The 16,541-nt window shown below is 44.9% G+C and overlaps 1 protein-coding gene across 1 annotated transcript in view; it reads right to left on the bottom strand.

Annotated features, from left to right (window-relative positions):
• CFL2 (cofilin 2) overlaps positions 1–16,541 on the bottom strand; it is a 254,647-nt gene that overhangs the window by 237,081 nt on the left and 1,025 nt on the right. The window lies entirely within an intron of this gene.

Below are 16,541 nucleotides of genomic sequence, written 5' to 3'. Positions count from 1 at the left end.
GGTCCAGAGTTTCTGTTCAGTTTTGCAGGTTCAGGATAATCTAAAGTCTTGAGGCCCAACTCCCACTCTTATACTAATCTGGGGAGCTGGGATACCTGCTAGGTCACGCCTTATGGGTGGGACCTGGGAGGGGGTGGTTACACCCACTTCCCTTTGCCCAGTTTCGCGCCAGAGCTGGGGCTGGAGTGCCCCAGCGCCGGTTTGAACTGGACTATGCAAGGAACACCTTGTGTGCCCCAGGCATGTCTCATTCCTTTCAGCCCACCCTGCCCCAATACACTAAAGGCTGTCTGGGGAGGTGCTAGCACCTCCCCAAGCAGGAAACCTATTGTCCAGGCCTCCCTGGCTGGGATCACTCCCAGCTGCAGGAGGTCAGACTTGTGTCGTGGCAGCAGCATCCATTTTGTGATGCTGAGGCTTTGGTCAGAGGCTAACAGTTGAAGTATGATTTTAACATGTCTTTCCCTCTAGAAGGGGGGAATAATAGTCTTGTGTCCAGAAATGGCATGGGGGTATTATTCCACAGTGTTAGGCACCTTACACGACATGTTTCGATAAAGCCAAACCATAGTTACCATAACCGTCTAAGATTATAAGGCACTTTAAGAGTATATGGTAGGCTATATCATAGAACAGCTATAAGGACAAGGTTCCGAAAGCTGCAGACAGGCTCAGCTCATGCTAGAGCACCATCTCACATGTTACCAAGCACTCTGCCTCCAGGATTGTCAAGGCCTGCCATAGGAGTGACTGATAGGTACACATGTGTCTATATGTAAGTTAGGTATAGGAATACTACACCTAAGCAAGGGGTGATTACACAACCTTGCCCCAGCTGAGTGATCAGCCAGTTGTGTCAAAATGGAAGGCCAGGCCAGGGGTGGCATAATACATGCTGCAGCCCCTGGTAGGCCTAGGGTACACCTATGCCCTGGGTACCTAGGGTACACTGTACAGGGGCCAATAAGGTGATCCTATCCAAATGAGTTATGCACCTAAAGTACATAGTATTAATTTAGAGAGAGAACAGCAGGGCTGTGGGTCTGATTAGCAGGCCCACAGCCACATCTAAGTCGAAAACCAGTAAAGCAAAAGCAAAAAGTGGGGGTGAACATAGAAAGCAGACCCTACTCTCCTACACTGAGCAGCGCGTGTACTCTACTCATAAAGCAGTAGGCCTCCACTGCAGTCACTGGACAATGCACGTATTCGTCTATTACTGCAATCATTGGCAGTGATTGTATTTTCCGATTACTGGGCAGCCCTTTAACCGAGGGACAATGAGGGCTGTGTGCGCTTCACTCGCTGTGCATTATGTGTGCACTGGTAGCTGCAGCGCGTGAACTGTATAATCGCTTGGTACACGTGTTCTGGCGCCGGTCTTCCGGACAAACTGTATTTATGGCAAAATTCAACGCTCAAGCCTTAATGTGGCAGAGATGTCTAGGTTGGGAGCGTGTTCAAGCAGCTAGGAAGGATTCTAACAGAAATAGTGACACAAACCCCAAATACCTCCCGGAAGTGAGCCTCTCCCTCTGGGCACGAAGAGCCCACGTCACTTCTTTGTTCAACTTGGGTACAAACCTGCCAGACAGCAAATCCCTTATTACAGGTGGGAACGCAAAGTCCTTTTCTGGTTAGAAAGCGGATAATAAATCCCTGGGGCAGCGATTTCAGCCAAGACCCATAAAAAGCATCACTGACAATAGAGCATGCGGTGGGTCTGATATGAGAATATAGCCTGCAAACGAACCAAGCTGAATTTGGGCACAAGATGTAATGTGGCAGATACCGTATAGAATAGAAAGGGTGTAAATCACAAGCAAAGGGCACTGGCAGATATTGACCGTACGATTTAAAGCGATGTCGAGTATTGCACAGAATGTAGACAGGCTGCCATGGCGCATAGTACACAGACTCTCAGGAGTTAAGCGGTATGCAAAGTGTAATGTGTCAGCGGTGTCTGATATGTGGTGCAGAGGTGCGAGAAGGGCAGGTAGTTTACAGAATCTAAAGGTGTACCAGACCTTTTCCAATTAATTCAGAATTTGTCAAACAGGCCTTTGTGCACAGATGGGATAAATAAAAACATGACCAAACATTTTTAGTTAAAGAAAACAAAAAGTATTATGCAGGAAGAACACAATTTTGGTGTACACTGTATCATGTAGGAAGCAAGATCTCTTCAAGGTGCTTTGCATTTGAAGAACAAGAAGTAAAAAAAAAAAAAGACGGCAAAAGTGAAAGCAGGGGTGTGCGCGCGGGCAAACACGCGAGTGGTGAGCGCGCAGGACCGCCAAAAGTGAAAGAAATCACACTCCAGATGGCACCTCGGGCGCTGAAAGCTGGCAGCTGTGCACGTTCACGCTCGAGTGAACGCAAGCTTTAGGCTAGCAAAAGCCAGTGGGTAGCTTTGAAAACGCACTTACTAAATGTCTGGCCTGACAGCGCTTGCGCCGGCTCACGCGAGACCTAAAAACCATTTAAAATGGTCGCCCGACCATGGACACTTGCCCGTTGTTAGAATCACAGGTCATAAATCTCAGGAGCTCCGTGGGATATGGGAGCCCTTCTTCGCCTGAACCGCAACGTTCCAAACGCGGCCGGCGTGGGAGCAAAAATTCACCTTAATGTTCTACGAGGCACAAATACAGGCAAATAAAGCTTATTCTGGTCCTACGTTGCCCTGAACTGCTACAAACAGAACACAGCCTGAATGAGGCCAAAGCCCCAGGTCCTCTAAATAAGGAACTCTGCACGAGTCGAGAGCCCTGCGTCTCTGAAGCCGCAGCGATTCAAAAACACAGCCAGTACCTCGTTGAATGGCCTTTCCTCTTCGCAGTCCTCCAACATCTGGGTTTCGGTCCCAAGTTTTGTGCTTGGGTACAGTTGCTATACACGTAGCCATTAGCACATGTTGCTGTCAATGGCCACATCTCAACTGACTTCCCGCTGGGCAGAGGGACAAGACAAGGATGCCCCCTATCCCTGCTCCTCTTTGCACTAGTGCTGGAGCCTCTGGCGGCGTGGATACGCCAAGACCCGGTTATTCATGGCATTAAGTGGACGCCTGGCTGGGAAGACCGCATTTGCCTCTACGCGGATGATGTATTACTGTATCTTACATCCCCGGCGCGCTCCATTAACTGTCTACTGGATATCTTTGCCTCTTATGGGCGGGTCTCTGGATACACCATAAATTGGGGTAAGTCACTCTTATACTTATTAAATGGTCCCCCACCACGACTTCCAAGAGGTTGCGAAATACAAATTACAGGCAGAGGTTTCAAATATTTGGGTATTTACGTAACGCACGACAACACGCAGTTCACAGCTGAAAACCTCACACAGCCACTACTGATATTTAGACATGATGTCAAACACTGGGGCTCTCTACCACTCACACTACTGGGAAGAGCAGCCTTCTTTAAAATGATGTCACTCCCCAGATTTTTTTATGCTCTCCAGAATACACCGTTTCCAGTCCCCTCATCATATTTCACAGCAATAAACGCTGAAGTGACCACCCTACTATGGGACGGGAACGCGACCCGCATTGCCACAAATAAAGGAATAAAAAGTTGGTACGATGGTGGTATAGCTCTCCCCAATATAAAAATCTATTACTGGGCCTCACGGCTAACCGTCATTAATCAATGGCTTCATGCACCTCAAGACGACCCTGCATACATCATGGATAGGCACCTGTTGGAGCCCTACAGGATTCTGGGAGCGCTCTACAATAAGGTCCGCTCTCACGGGCCCAACGGCACACACCATACAGGTATGGTTCGAGACGCAGCGAGCACTGGGCTGGGATCATAACACAGGTCACGCCACTATGGGACACAAAGAAGTTGGGTATGCTGCGAAACACTAAAGGCTTTAAACAATGGGATTTGATAGGCATCTCAAAGGTTGGAGACATGTGGAAGAAAGGTGGAAAAATTAAATTTGCCCAACTGCAACAAACTTACGGCCTAGCACAAAAGGAGATATTCCGTTATACACAGATCAGACATGCACTCACTAAGAAGATTGCACCAGGCACACAACTTGCGGAGGCATCACCGTTGGAGGATAGACTCCTGATGGACCGTCTCACAAAAAAGGCCATCTCCCACACACATAGGAAAATAATCAATAATCAACCAGACACCGCAACAGCCCCAAAGGCCAGGTGGAAATCGGAGCTGGGCGACTTAGATGACACAGACTGGCAAGAGGCAGTTGCGTCCCCTAAAGAGGTGGCGATACCTTTCAAATTCAAATTAATCCAACTAAAAATTCTACATCCTACGCTCCTGCATAAAATAGGTAGGTCGGACACACCATTCTGCCTACATACGATCTGGCAATGCCCGAAGATAGTTAAATATTGGAGGGCGGTTATGCGCACAATCTCACAAGTCACGGAGGTCACGGTTCTACCAGAATCAAAGAGATGCATTTTTAACATCTGGGAGCCCACAGATCTCAATAACATGACTCAGGAATCGGTTACACTTGGTATAACAGTGGCAAAGCGCAACATAGCTCAACGCTGGGGATCCCGACAGGTCCCTGCCCTTTCCCAGTGGTGTTGCGACATGGACAGTATAATGGTGGTTGAAAAGTCGGTATACATCCATAGAGGATGCCCCAAGAAATGGACTCGGATATGGGGCAGGTGGAATGCTTATCGTGGACATATCTGTAAACCCCCACAAATGGACTTATCGTTAGAAGTGAGTGATTGATGTACCTAACACAGAAAGATATGGACAGCACCAACAACCTCTGTTGTCTACCGACGGTGGACACAATGGAACCTTTCTGTACAGACACAGCAGATATGCACTACTGAAAAGTTTATTATTGATAACATGTTTTGTTAATGACAAAAAGCTAATAAAAATATTTTTTTTAAACAAAACAAAACACAGCCAGCCGGACGCTCCAAAAATATCTGGTATTTGTCACATGCGTACTTCATTCATGGAGCGTGAAAACATACTACTACGCGCGACTAAGGATTAGCAATTGTCTAAAATGTGCTCAAAACATAACCTAAATAAAGAATGAACATGCAGAAAATAAAGAATAAATAATAAATATAAAATAACAGAAATAGTCACCAACACCCAGAGTGCATGGAAACTAATGAGGCAAAAAAGCCAGAGATTCTAGGGAGAGAGAGTAATAAATTATGTCACCTTGGCAATTCGAAAAATCAATGTCTCGCAGGCAAAGGGTAATACATACAATGTGCACAAAGGTTCTCAACACTTATATGTGCAATCGGAGTGTACAGACTATACAAATTATATACAAATATATATATATATACACATATTATTGTACTTTTGCATGTACTTTTCAATGACTCAAACATCTATTTTAAAGTCTTGCACATTTACATTTCTGCAATAACGATCCAGAGAACTAGGAGTACTATCAAATTGCTCCAAGTCTGATGTAACAGTTAGAGAACCTATATCAGTGGCAAAATCTCATCACCATCATTAAGGCCATGGATACCAATCTTGTATTTCTCAATCATCATGGCTTCTTTTCTATTCAGTTGTAACGATAAAGAGACCCTGGCCGGGCATTTCACCACCAATAGAACTGATCACCACATCTCATTTTCGGTATGGTATGTGCCTCATAATGCTCAACTAGAGGGGCCCCAGGAGTTTTGCATTTCAACCTCGACTTGTGCTGGAGTATGCACATTTTAACCGGTTGAGTGGTTTGTCCAATATATGTCTTTACACAATAAATGACATTCTTAGTAATAAATGACATTCTTAGTATTGCAGTTGGAAAATACCAACTGCTGATGTCTTTGTCCATTTATCTCCACAAACTTTTAATCTTGTGTCATGTTACATGCTACACAGTGTCTACATCTAAAATGTCCCACTACTGGCGGGAGACCCAACATGCCTCTCACGTCTTTCTTAGCCATCTCTGGTCTTACTGCCTTAAGTGTTGTCTTATGTTTTTCCCTTTCTTAAAGGCAAATAAAGGTCTAGGGATGTCCAAATGTTGTACTAGTCTCCAAATTTTGAAAATTATTTTCTTCATCTTTTTGGCCTTGGCACTATATGTCAATATCGATAAACAGTACGAAATCCCGGGGTCAATGAACAGAGGGACAGGTACATTGGGCGGACAATCCACCCGCACGCTCCACTCGGAGCACGATAGACACACAAGCAGGTCCAAGCAACCAGATGACCTAGTTATCAACCTGAGCAGTAGAACCTTAAGTGGAGATGAACTATCCCTTCTCAACAAAGGACTGGGTTTTGTACCCTCACATCGAGGTGATACTTTTGAAATCAAGCAAGAACTTGCTCAATTTTTCCGGAAAGTTCGTCTCAATTTTTTCTTCAGAGACAAGAGTCCAGACATCATTGACCTATCAGATAAGAACACAGGCCTTAGGAACCAATCTACTTTTTCTCCTCTTGCAAATCAAATTCCTCCTCAGGTACTTACATTTGAAAAAGCAGTTAATGCGCAAGTCACAAAGATCTGTGCCAGTAAGGAGAGACAATTTCAGAACCTCACTAAGAAGGAGCGGTTAGCGATGCAAATTTTGGCCTCAGATGACACTATCACAATCAAACCCGCTGACAAAGGGGGAGCGATTGTGATCATGGATACTACAGCTGATCGTACGGAATGTCTGAGACAACTCGGAGACACCCGCTTTTATAAACAACTAAAAGAGGATCCTACGAAGAGACTAGAACTTGAGATAAAGATAGCCGTAGTGGAGGCGCATACCAATGGGTGGATAACTTCCCAGGAATCCACTTGTTTGATAAAGTCCTTTCCAGTTGTACCTTATTTTTACACGCTCCCTAAGGTGCATACAGATCAAAGGCCTCCTCCTGGCCGCCCAATCATCTCGGGATTGGGCTCTCTTTTGGAACCCCTTTCCACATTTGTAGACCACTTTCTTAGACCCCTGGTGGTCGAGATGCCTACCTATTTGAAGGACACCAAGGATGTTCTTCTTTTAGTTGATGACATCGATTTTGATACGGAAAGCGATTTCCTCGTCTCTTTTGACGTGGAATCTCTTTACACTTGTATTCCCCAGGATGAGACCCTTGCAGCCATTGAAACTTTATTACGAGAGAGAACACCTGACTCTATTACCCCTGTTTCATTTATTATCAACTGTGCCAGGTTAGCCATGAAAGAGAATTTCTTTAAGTTCGAGGATCAATTTTTTCTGCAAGTGTCCGGAACTTCAATGGGGAGCGTTTTTGCTCCCAGTCTGGCTAATCTTTATGTGCACATTTTTGAGCAGGAACATATCTTCAGCACCAATAATCCATTCAAAGACCATATACGTCTCTGGAGACGATATATTGACGACGTGCTGGTGATATGGAGAGGCAATCTTCCATCAATCCTTGCGTTCAAAGAGTGGCTCAATGGTAGAAATGTTTATCTGAAGTTCACTTGTTAATACAGTAAGACTAACTTACCGTTTCTGGACATTACGATCTCTCCTTTAGCAGGAGGTCTAAGTACTGAGCTTTTCAGGAAACCCATGGCCAAGAATTCCCTTCTGGCCTATGACAGCTTTCATCCGCAAGCTTTGAAGGCAAATTTACCTTTTGGGCAATTTTTGCGAGTAAAAAGGAATTGTTCCACCATGTCAAAATACAAAGAGCATGCTAAAAACCTGTCGGTTCAACTTGAAACTAGGCGGTATCCGAAAAAACTCATCAAGAACTCCATGAAACGTGCAGCTAATTACAATAGGGCAGCATTACTAGAGTCCACAATTCCGAAAGAGTCATCTGAGAGGATAACCTGTGTCAATACATTTTGCAGTTTCTCTCATAAAATAAAGAAAAGTATTCTCTCCAATTGGAAGATCTTGAATATCGATTCCACACCATTACCTCAACCACTTTTCGCATTCAAGCGAAGTTCTAACATCAAGGATCGGTTAGTACATACACGTCCACGCAACGACAGAAAGGCGACACAGGGCACTCTGTGGGACTTACCCCCAGTACGAGGCCATTTTCCCTGTGGCTCGTGTTCAGTCTGTTCCCAAACGACCCACGCAACTGAGATTGAGATTGGTTCCTTAAAGCCATGGGTGTTGATGACCCACACCAATTGCAATAGTGAAAATTTGATTTACTTAATCACATGCCCGTGTTCTCTCCGCTATGTGGGGATGACCACCCGCAAGGTCAAGACCCGCATCTTGGAGCATAAGAGCACGATCAGATGCAAGAAGACCGCAACGAGGTTGACCAATCATTTCTTGACAATTCAACATGATCCACAAGATCTTCATTGGACAGTTTTAGAGAAGCCTTTTATTCCTAGCCACATCGTTGATGTTTCCACCTTTTTGTTCAGGCGTGAACAATGGTGGGTGCACAAATTGAATACAGATGTGACGGGTCTAAATGATGAAATTCCATGGGTTTCTCTATGACCCACTACTGGTGGTCATACAGTTTTTGCTTCTTGTCCTAGATTTTTTCAGTTACACAAGAGGGTTTGTACTGCTTTGTGAGGTGACGATCTGGATATGGATCTCATTTGGTTTTATCTATCATTACAGATAGGCTATTGGGGCTCTGTCCATTACTTTTATAAATGGTCCCTCTTTCATTCCCTCCAGCATTCTGTGTCCTATATTAGAGAACTGCTGTACGTTGATTAGGCTCATATACACCATCATAGCTGTGTCTAAACGAGTTTGAGCCAGTTAATCTACAAAATATATTTGAGGCATAGCTATGTCTAAACGAGATTGAGCCAGTTAATCTACAATATATATTTGGGGCGTGCCGTACATTTCATGTGGGGACTGCTTTGGATGGCCCGCTGTGTACAGGGATTTTATGCTGGTTCACCTGTTCGCCGCTTTTGCCGCGATTGCACTTCTCTTTCACGCATGCGCATTACCATATTAGCTATTGCCCAGCTGGCGCATGCTCTGTATTGAAGTGTTACGGTCCTGCGCACGCGCGTTGGAATTCCCGTTTGGGTCAACATCACACCAGGTCCCAATTGACAAGATCTGTTACGGTATTTAACCGCGCATTTCCGTAGGGCACTCACCTCCGGTTACACGCTCATCTTATGTTCGGAGTACCGACGGAGAGGTGAGTGCCCTTTGCTGTTATCTGTTACCTTTTGGACGCCGACAAGGGTCTCTGTTTAGGCGTTCCTAACTCGTGATTTGCTATACAGCACAGCGTTTGGCTGTCAGTCTCTAAGTAGTTTTGTATGTGATAGGTTGTATATGACCTTTCTAGGTGCACACTCTCCATACATGTGCACAGAGTATTCTGGGTGGTTTAAACCATATGTATAACAGCATTATTCTTCTAAAGATGCAGTTCATGTAGCCACTTCTTGTACTTGAAACGCGTGGCCCCTCGTACCGGGCCCCCTTTGAAAGTGGTTCAGTTTCGATTATATGAACCACATTGAACCTATATTTTCGTACATTGATTATCTATTGATGTTTTTAGCTTTTGTATGGATACTCCAAGCCAGTATCTTGTTTTGTGCTCTTAGTCCTTGCGTTTGTGGCTCCCCTTCTTTCACACTACAGACTACATTAGGTCCATAATAAGAACAATGTTTTTCTTGGATCTTTGATGCAGTTAGACCCAATAATGGTTTATTCATCATTTTTTTAAAGCGGTGCCCCATCCTGAGCTGTTGCCAGGTTTGAGGTGAAATGTTTACCCAGCTGACTGCGGGTAAGCTTTATTTCCACTTCATATTACAATTTTCAGCACTTGTCCTTTGACATCTCACATCAGTATCACGGATGAATTGTATATCGTCTTGTGTTTTGTTTATTTTTTTCTTTATAGGTAAGGTTATGTAGAAGAACAGACAGACTGACTCAAGTTCCTGTTCGTGTATCCTTTTCTGTTTTTATCACTCACACATCTATGCAGCAGCACCATTAGAGGTCCTGCTGAAAGCTTTGCCCACGTTTGGGTGTTAGGCTGAAACATGTCGGCCACTATCTTGCACTTCACCGTAGCTGTTTAAATCCATACCGCTGGTGCACTAATTTTAATGCTGGTAGAGAATGTATTAGAATAAAACATATGATTTACACTCTCTAACTAGTTTTAATTGCACTTACTGCACATTTTTATGTTTTGCGCTGCGTCCTTCCTCACATCTACTTAGCTCATCATTTGTGGATTTAGCTAACTCCACACAGCTTTGAAAAACATCCCAGAGCTCCTTCCTCGTAGAGAGGAAGTTGTAGCCCCCGGAGGAACTAGGCTTTCATCTGGGAGGAGATTCCCAAATGATGAAGCATGTCACCTACGGTGAGTGAGGGAATTCGTCCTTTAAAGGGATATGCCCACAGCTTTATGCTGTGAGGTATAGTCATTGGTCTAGAGCTGACTAGGTGATTCTATAGGAACAGTGCTTGTGCACAACCTTTTTTTCACAACACTCTGTTCATTGACCCCGGGATTTCGTACTGTTTATCGATATTTGTAATGGGGAATAAATCCTGTTGTGGTCATAAAATATTCCCTTAGACCCTCTTTTTCAGAACTGTACTGTATTTTGACTATATGTCAATACGCAAGTCAAAGGGCTGTTCTCTGATTTAGGTTTGGGGATCAGTAATTCATCCCTCGGAGTAAACCAGGTTCTTTTGAGCGCTGTTTTAACTAGTTTTTTTTGGGTGACGTCTATCAATTAGTTTTGCTTGTATAATATCTGCATTTTGAAAGTAGTCGCTTTTGTTGGTGCAATTGCGTCTTATCCTCAGGAATTGCCCATACAGCAAATTTTCTTTCAGGCTCCTGGGATGTCCTCTTGCAAAATGCAAAAGGGTGTTCTGATCAGCAGGTTTAGTAAAGAGGCTGATCTCTAATTTACCACCTTTGTCCATAATCCAAACATCAAGAAAATTGATTTTCTCATTACTATGCATAATGGTGAATTTAAGGTCCCGAGTCCTAGTAATCAGCCAACCGTGAAACTGCTTCAAGGAATTGATGTCACCTTCCCATATCATTATGATGTCATCAATATATCTCATCCAGTGGTGGATGTTCAAATTAAAATCACTGGATTTGTTAAAGATATACTGAGCTTCGAAACAGTCCATCACCAGATTGGCTATCTCTGGGGCGAAACAACACCCCATCGCCACACCTTTGACCTGCAAAAATAAGTTATCATTAAATTTGAAGAAATTGTTTTTCAGGCATAGCGAGGCCAGCGATGCAATGAACTCAGTTGGTACTTGATGTGGTGTGTCTCTTTTATTCAAAACCATCCCATGGACAGATAAAGCCTCATCCTGTGGGATGTTAGTGTAGAGACTTTCTTTGTCAAATGATACCAGTAGTTGTTTATCACTGTTAAAAGGATGGTTCTCTATTTTGGATATCAAATCCATGGCGTCACGGATGTATGCATTAGTTTGGATAACGAATGGTTTCAGAAAGAAATCGATATATTTCGCCATGGGTTCCAACATGGAACCACATGCTGAAATAATCGGTCTTCCTGGTGGACATTCTCTATCTTTATGTATCATACATAAGATATACATATTCGGTGTTGTCTGTGTAGAAGTGTTTAAAAATTAATATTCTTTACGGGTGATCCAGATCCCTTCTAGGGCCTCTAATGTTAGGTGTAAGATCTGTGCTCTTAGTCTAGGTGTGGGAATATTCTCTATGGGGCGATAGTGCAACACATTACTCAGTTGTCTCTGGACCTCCTTGTCATGTGCCTCACTTTCCCATAGCACTATTCCCCCACCTTTATCAGCCGGTTTAATAACTGGCTGCGGATTCTCTGCTAAGTTTTTCATTGCCTTCATATCTTCTTTCGAGCAGTTAGGTTTAAAGTAAATCTTTTCGTTGTTTAGCTGATCTAGTCCCCTTAGATTCTGATCTTCAAAAGATAGAACTTCTGTAAGCATATCAGCTTTGTCACGGCAAAATGAAGATTTGGTTTTAAAACCCGCCTATTTTCCTGATATTCATCAGATGTAGAGAAAAACACTTTCAATCTCACTTTCCGTAAGAATTGTAACACTTCAGTCTTGGTCTCAACAGAGCTCTGTAGTGCTTTAGGTACAAATGATAGCCCCTTCTGCAATATGTTTAGTTCTGCACTACTTAAGGTATGGTCAGAGAGATTCTAGATGGTAATATGTTTATTTGTCGAGGGAGTGATAAGTTCTCTAAAAGGGTTTAGCGTCTGTATATCCTCCTTCTCGTTCTGAAGAAACCCTGTTCATGATTGGGGTTGGGGTTTGGCTCTCTCCATTGTCCCTGATAACCCCTGCCTCTCGGCCCTTCTCTTTCTAAAAAAGGTTGGCCCCTAGGGGACTGATAATAGGGTTGATAGTGGTTTGCGGATCCCTCAGAATCAGATGAGGACTCTGAAAAAGTAATGAATTTATTTCTTGACCTCCCCCTGTATTGCAAATTCAAGGTGCTGGGGTTGTTATTTTGATAAAAATCGTATTTTAAAAAAGGATATACAAGATCCAATTTAAAGTTATTGATGTATCTAGTCACCTTGGATATTTTTAGGTCTCGCCTGACCCAGCGCATGCGCTGGTCTGGCGAGACTTTTTGAGAGGGCTCCAAAAAGTGCTACCAGGCCAGCCTAGAGCTACAGTGCATGTGCGCGGGCGCGCGCGCGCCGCACATTACCGCGATTGCTTTCACTTTCGCGGCCGCACGGCCGCTTTGATGTTTGATCGTGATCACTTTCACTTTCGCGGCCGCACGGCCGCTTGGCATATCCGATAGGTCTCGCTTTTGGGACCTTATAAGTATTTAGTTATGCAACTGTTGCATGGCTAAACACTTATAAGGTCCCAAAGGTGAGACCTATTGGCTATGCCAATGCTTGTTTGATTTGTAGTGTGTACCTTAAAGTCAGTGACTGTTTTCTCTATGGATTCTAAAAGAGATTTCGCATCTGTGATCGTCTGATCACCTCCTATTTCCTCCTCAAATTCTTTAATCTCTTTCAATTCTTCCTCACTTGTTTTTAATGCTGTCTGGATTGACAAAACAATCCAATCTCTGGAACATTTAGTTCCCACTCTGCTGAAATCTAGCAGATATGTTTTATTTGTGATGAATATTACAGGAATATTCTTCACTTGTAGGCCTACAGGAATCGTATTACTCCTCAAATATTCCAGGAGAACTTGGGCATGTAATTGTGTTCTGATGTTTCTTTTTCTCAATTGTTTTAGTCATTCACCTTTGTCAGTACTTAAACTGCCTGTACTAATCTGATCTCCCCCTAGTAGAGATGGAATCTGTAACAATCTATTTATCTTGTCTTCTGTATAGCTAACTAAATGTGGTTCATTCATATCAACGTAGGTATGTCGTAACCCACAACGTAAATCTAATGTGTTAGATTATAGTTTGAGCAGGGGGTGCTTTTTTACATTAATTAGGAGGGTGTGTGGTTTTTTGTTTCAGTTCTCAAATCACTGAAGTTCGAATGGCTTGTATATGAGATTCTGTGATAGCAGGATATTTCCACGTCATAATATATTGAGATTCCTATACCTCCTGTTGCACGTTAGCGCCATTGTGTGGCCTTTGAAAAACAAGCTCAGCTTTTATGCGCCCGTCTCAGCAAAGCGAGAAACTTGAAACACGCGGTTTTATCGCACTTCAGGTCACAGTTCTGTTGCGTGACAATGTGAGATATTGTAGTAATGCGGGAAAATTACTGGAAAGGAGTTATTCTGTTGTGGGATGCAGGGCTGTTCAACTCTATCCCACTCCAATATACTCCAATCTATCTTGCTCCAGTACAATCTACCCCAATCTACCACACTCTACCGCAATCTACCCAATTCTACTCCAGTCTACCATACTATACCTCTACTTCCCTCAATCCCACATTACCCCACCCCACTTATTTTTAATCATGCGAAGCAGCAGCCACATTGGTGTACAACATTGCCTAAGCCAATAGGTTGTGCATATGCGAGACCTATTGGTTTTGAGAGTGTTTGTTTGAGATCTTACTAAATGTTAGAGTTCTCTCAAGTAAAAAGCTGGCTAGTGCTGCTTTTAGAAAGAAGGGGCACATGTGAAGGTTAGTAGGTTGGCAAGCAGCCCCCCAGGACGTACTATGAGTTTTAATGCTATAGAAGAACCCCCAGGGTCTTCTCTTCAGTAAAAAGGATGCAAATTTGAAACAGATATTTTATGTGGAAAAAAGTTATGAAGGCGCAAAGGCAAAGTAAATATCAACAAGCATTGGCATACCCAATAGGTCTCGCCTTTGGGACCTTATAAGTGTTTAGTTATCCAGCACAATATCCTTGGCGCAACAACATCAAGTGTTGCATGGCTAAACACTTATAAGGTCCCAAAGGCGAGACCTATTGGCTATGCTAATGCTTGTTTTGAGTGAGTGGCTCGTGCAGGTATGCCACTGTGAGGTAGAGATGCTGCGTGTGCTCTTACAGGAGCCCCTGTGACATTGCGCGTCTTCAAAATGTATCTTGGGTCTGGTGTAATACTTCTAGCCCCTATTCCCGTCTTCTCGCACCCAATGCCTCCTTAAATGTCCCATGTACAGCCGGGGTTGACACTCCTATTACCCCTGCCCTCCAGTGACACTTTACCCATCACGAGTGGTGGTGGTGGATGTGGTGGTGGACGTGGTGGTGGTGGATGTGGTGGCGGTGGACGTGGTGGCGATGGTGGTGGACCTGGTGGTGGTGGACGTGGTGGTGGTGGTGGACGTGGTAGACGTGGTGGTGGTGGACGTGCTGTGGTGGTGGACGTGCTGGTGGTGGTGGACATGGTGGTGGTGGTGGACGTGGTGGGAGGGGTGGCGGATGTGGTGGTGGTGGACGTGGTGGATGTGGATGACGTGGTGGTGGTGGACGTGGTGGTGGATGTGGAGGTGGTGGTGGAGGTGGTGGTGGACGTGGTGGTGGACGTGGACATGATGGTGGTGGACGTGGTGGTGGACATGGTGGTGGATGTGGTAGCGGTGGACGTAGTGGTGGTGGATGTGGTGGTGGACGTGGTGGTGGGTGTGGTGGTGGACGTGGTGGTGGTGGACGTGGTGGTGGACGTGGTGGTGGTGGACGTGGTGGTGATGGTGGACGTGGTGGTGGATGTGATGGTGGACGTGGTGGTGGACGTGGAGGTGGATGTGGTGGACGTGGTAGTGGCCCCCTCACATTAAATATTGTGAAAGAGTCCCTTGTTCTTAAAACATGTATACTAGCATCAGAAGGGAAGCAGGAAAACTTCCTCAGGCCCCACATGTGCTATTGGCTGTGAGCGCCAGTGGCATTTGTCATTATAATCGCAGCCTTCTTTATGAAACATTCCATGCCCATGCTGCCAAGCCACACTTGCAGGTGATTGGCTGTGGGCATAAGCCTCCTCTCCCTCGCTCTACACCTCACTCATCCGTGCCCTCCGCCTCTGGTGAGGAAGAGAGAGGGGAGGAAGGAGCATGAAAGGCATCGAGGAAAGGTTCTAGAAAGAGGGGTGACTCGAAGGGAGAGACAAAAGGTGTAGAGAGAGAGAGTTAGAGGGTCAGGAGGTGGAGAGAAAGAGGGTAGTCAAAAACAGGAAGTAAGAGCTGAGAAAACGAGAGAAGGTAGAGAGAGGAAGGGTAAAGAGACAGACGTGTTGAAGTGCGTTGTATTGGAGAACAGGAGACTCGGTGGGAAGGGGTGGGGAGAAGCGGGTAGCTGAGAGGCGATGTACAGTGAAAGTCAAAAGGAGAGATCATTGGAGGTAGAAAGGAAACAACCCGGAATAGAAAGGATGAGAGGGAGAGGTAGAGTTAAAAAGAGGCCGGATACAGAGGCATGGCTGTGCTATACACAGGGAGGAAAGAGGTGGTGAGGTACATAGAGGATAGAAAGAAAGATGAGGCACACAAATATTTTGTGGGAAAAAAATAGATGCGGTAGAGAGAGGAGTGACGTAGAGTGAGAGAGAGGATGAGGGTAGAGGTGATGTAGGTAAACCGAGAGGAAGAATAAGAAAGGTGAGGTAGGGATAGAGATGAGTGAGTCATTGAACGCTCGAGCTGGGCCCGAGCCTGACCCTTGGCTCTGGCGCAGCTCGAGCCCAAAATGAGCAGAACTTTCAGGAGAGGCCGTAAGGCTTAATGACTACAAATGCCGCCCATGTAACATGGGGAGCATGGTCCGAACCCGGCCTAGACTCAGCATCCTGTCAATCCGACACAGCTCCCCGTTTCATGTTTAAAAAATAAAAAGTGTCAAGTAGTCTGTGACTGTGGCGAAGCACTCCTATTTCCGTGGGAAAATTTGTGCTATGTGACATTGCTAACAAGCCCGGGAGTGGTGTGTGCGCAGCCTGCTCTTTTTCTAAGCACATACTCATGCTTGTGGCGCGCCGCTGGCGTATGCGGCCACAAGCACGACGAGTATGTGCTTTGAAAAAGAGCTGCACGACGGCTAAAGGTCTCCTGTGCAGCGCATGCGCGCTGCGTAGGCGAGACCTAAACAACGGGGC

This window comes from Triturus cristatus, chromosome 9, assembly GCF_964204655.1.
Source record: "Triturus cristatus chromosome 9, aTriCri1.1, whole genome shotgun sequence".
Taxonomy (NCBI): domain Eukaryota; kingdom Metazoa; phylum Chordata; class Amphibia; order Caudata; family Salamandridae; genus Triturus; species Triturus cristatus.
This window is presented reverse-complemented; position numbering and strand designations above follow the sequence as displayed.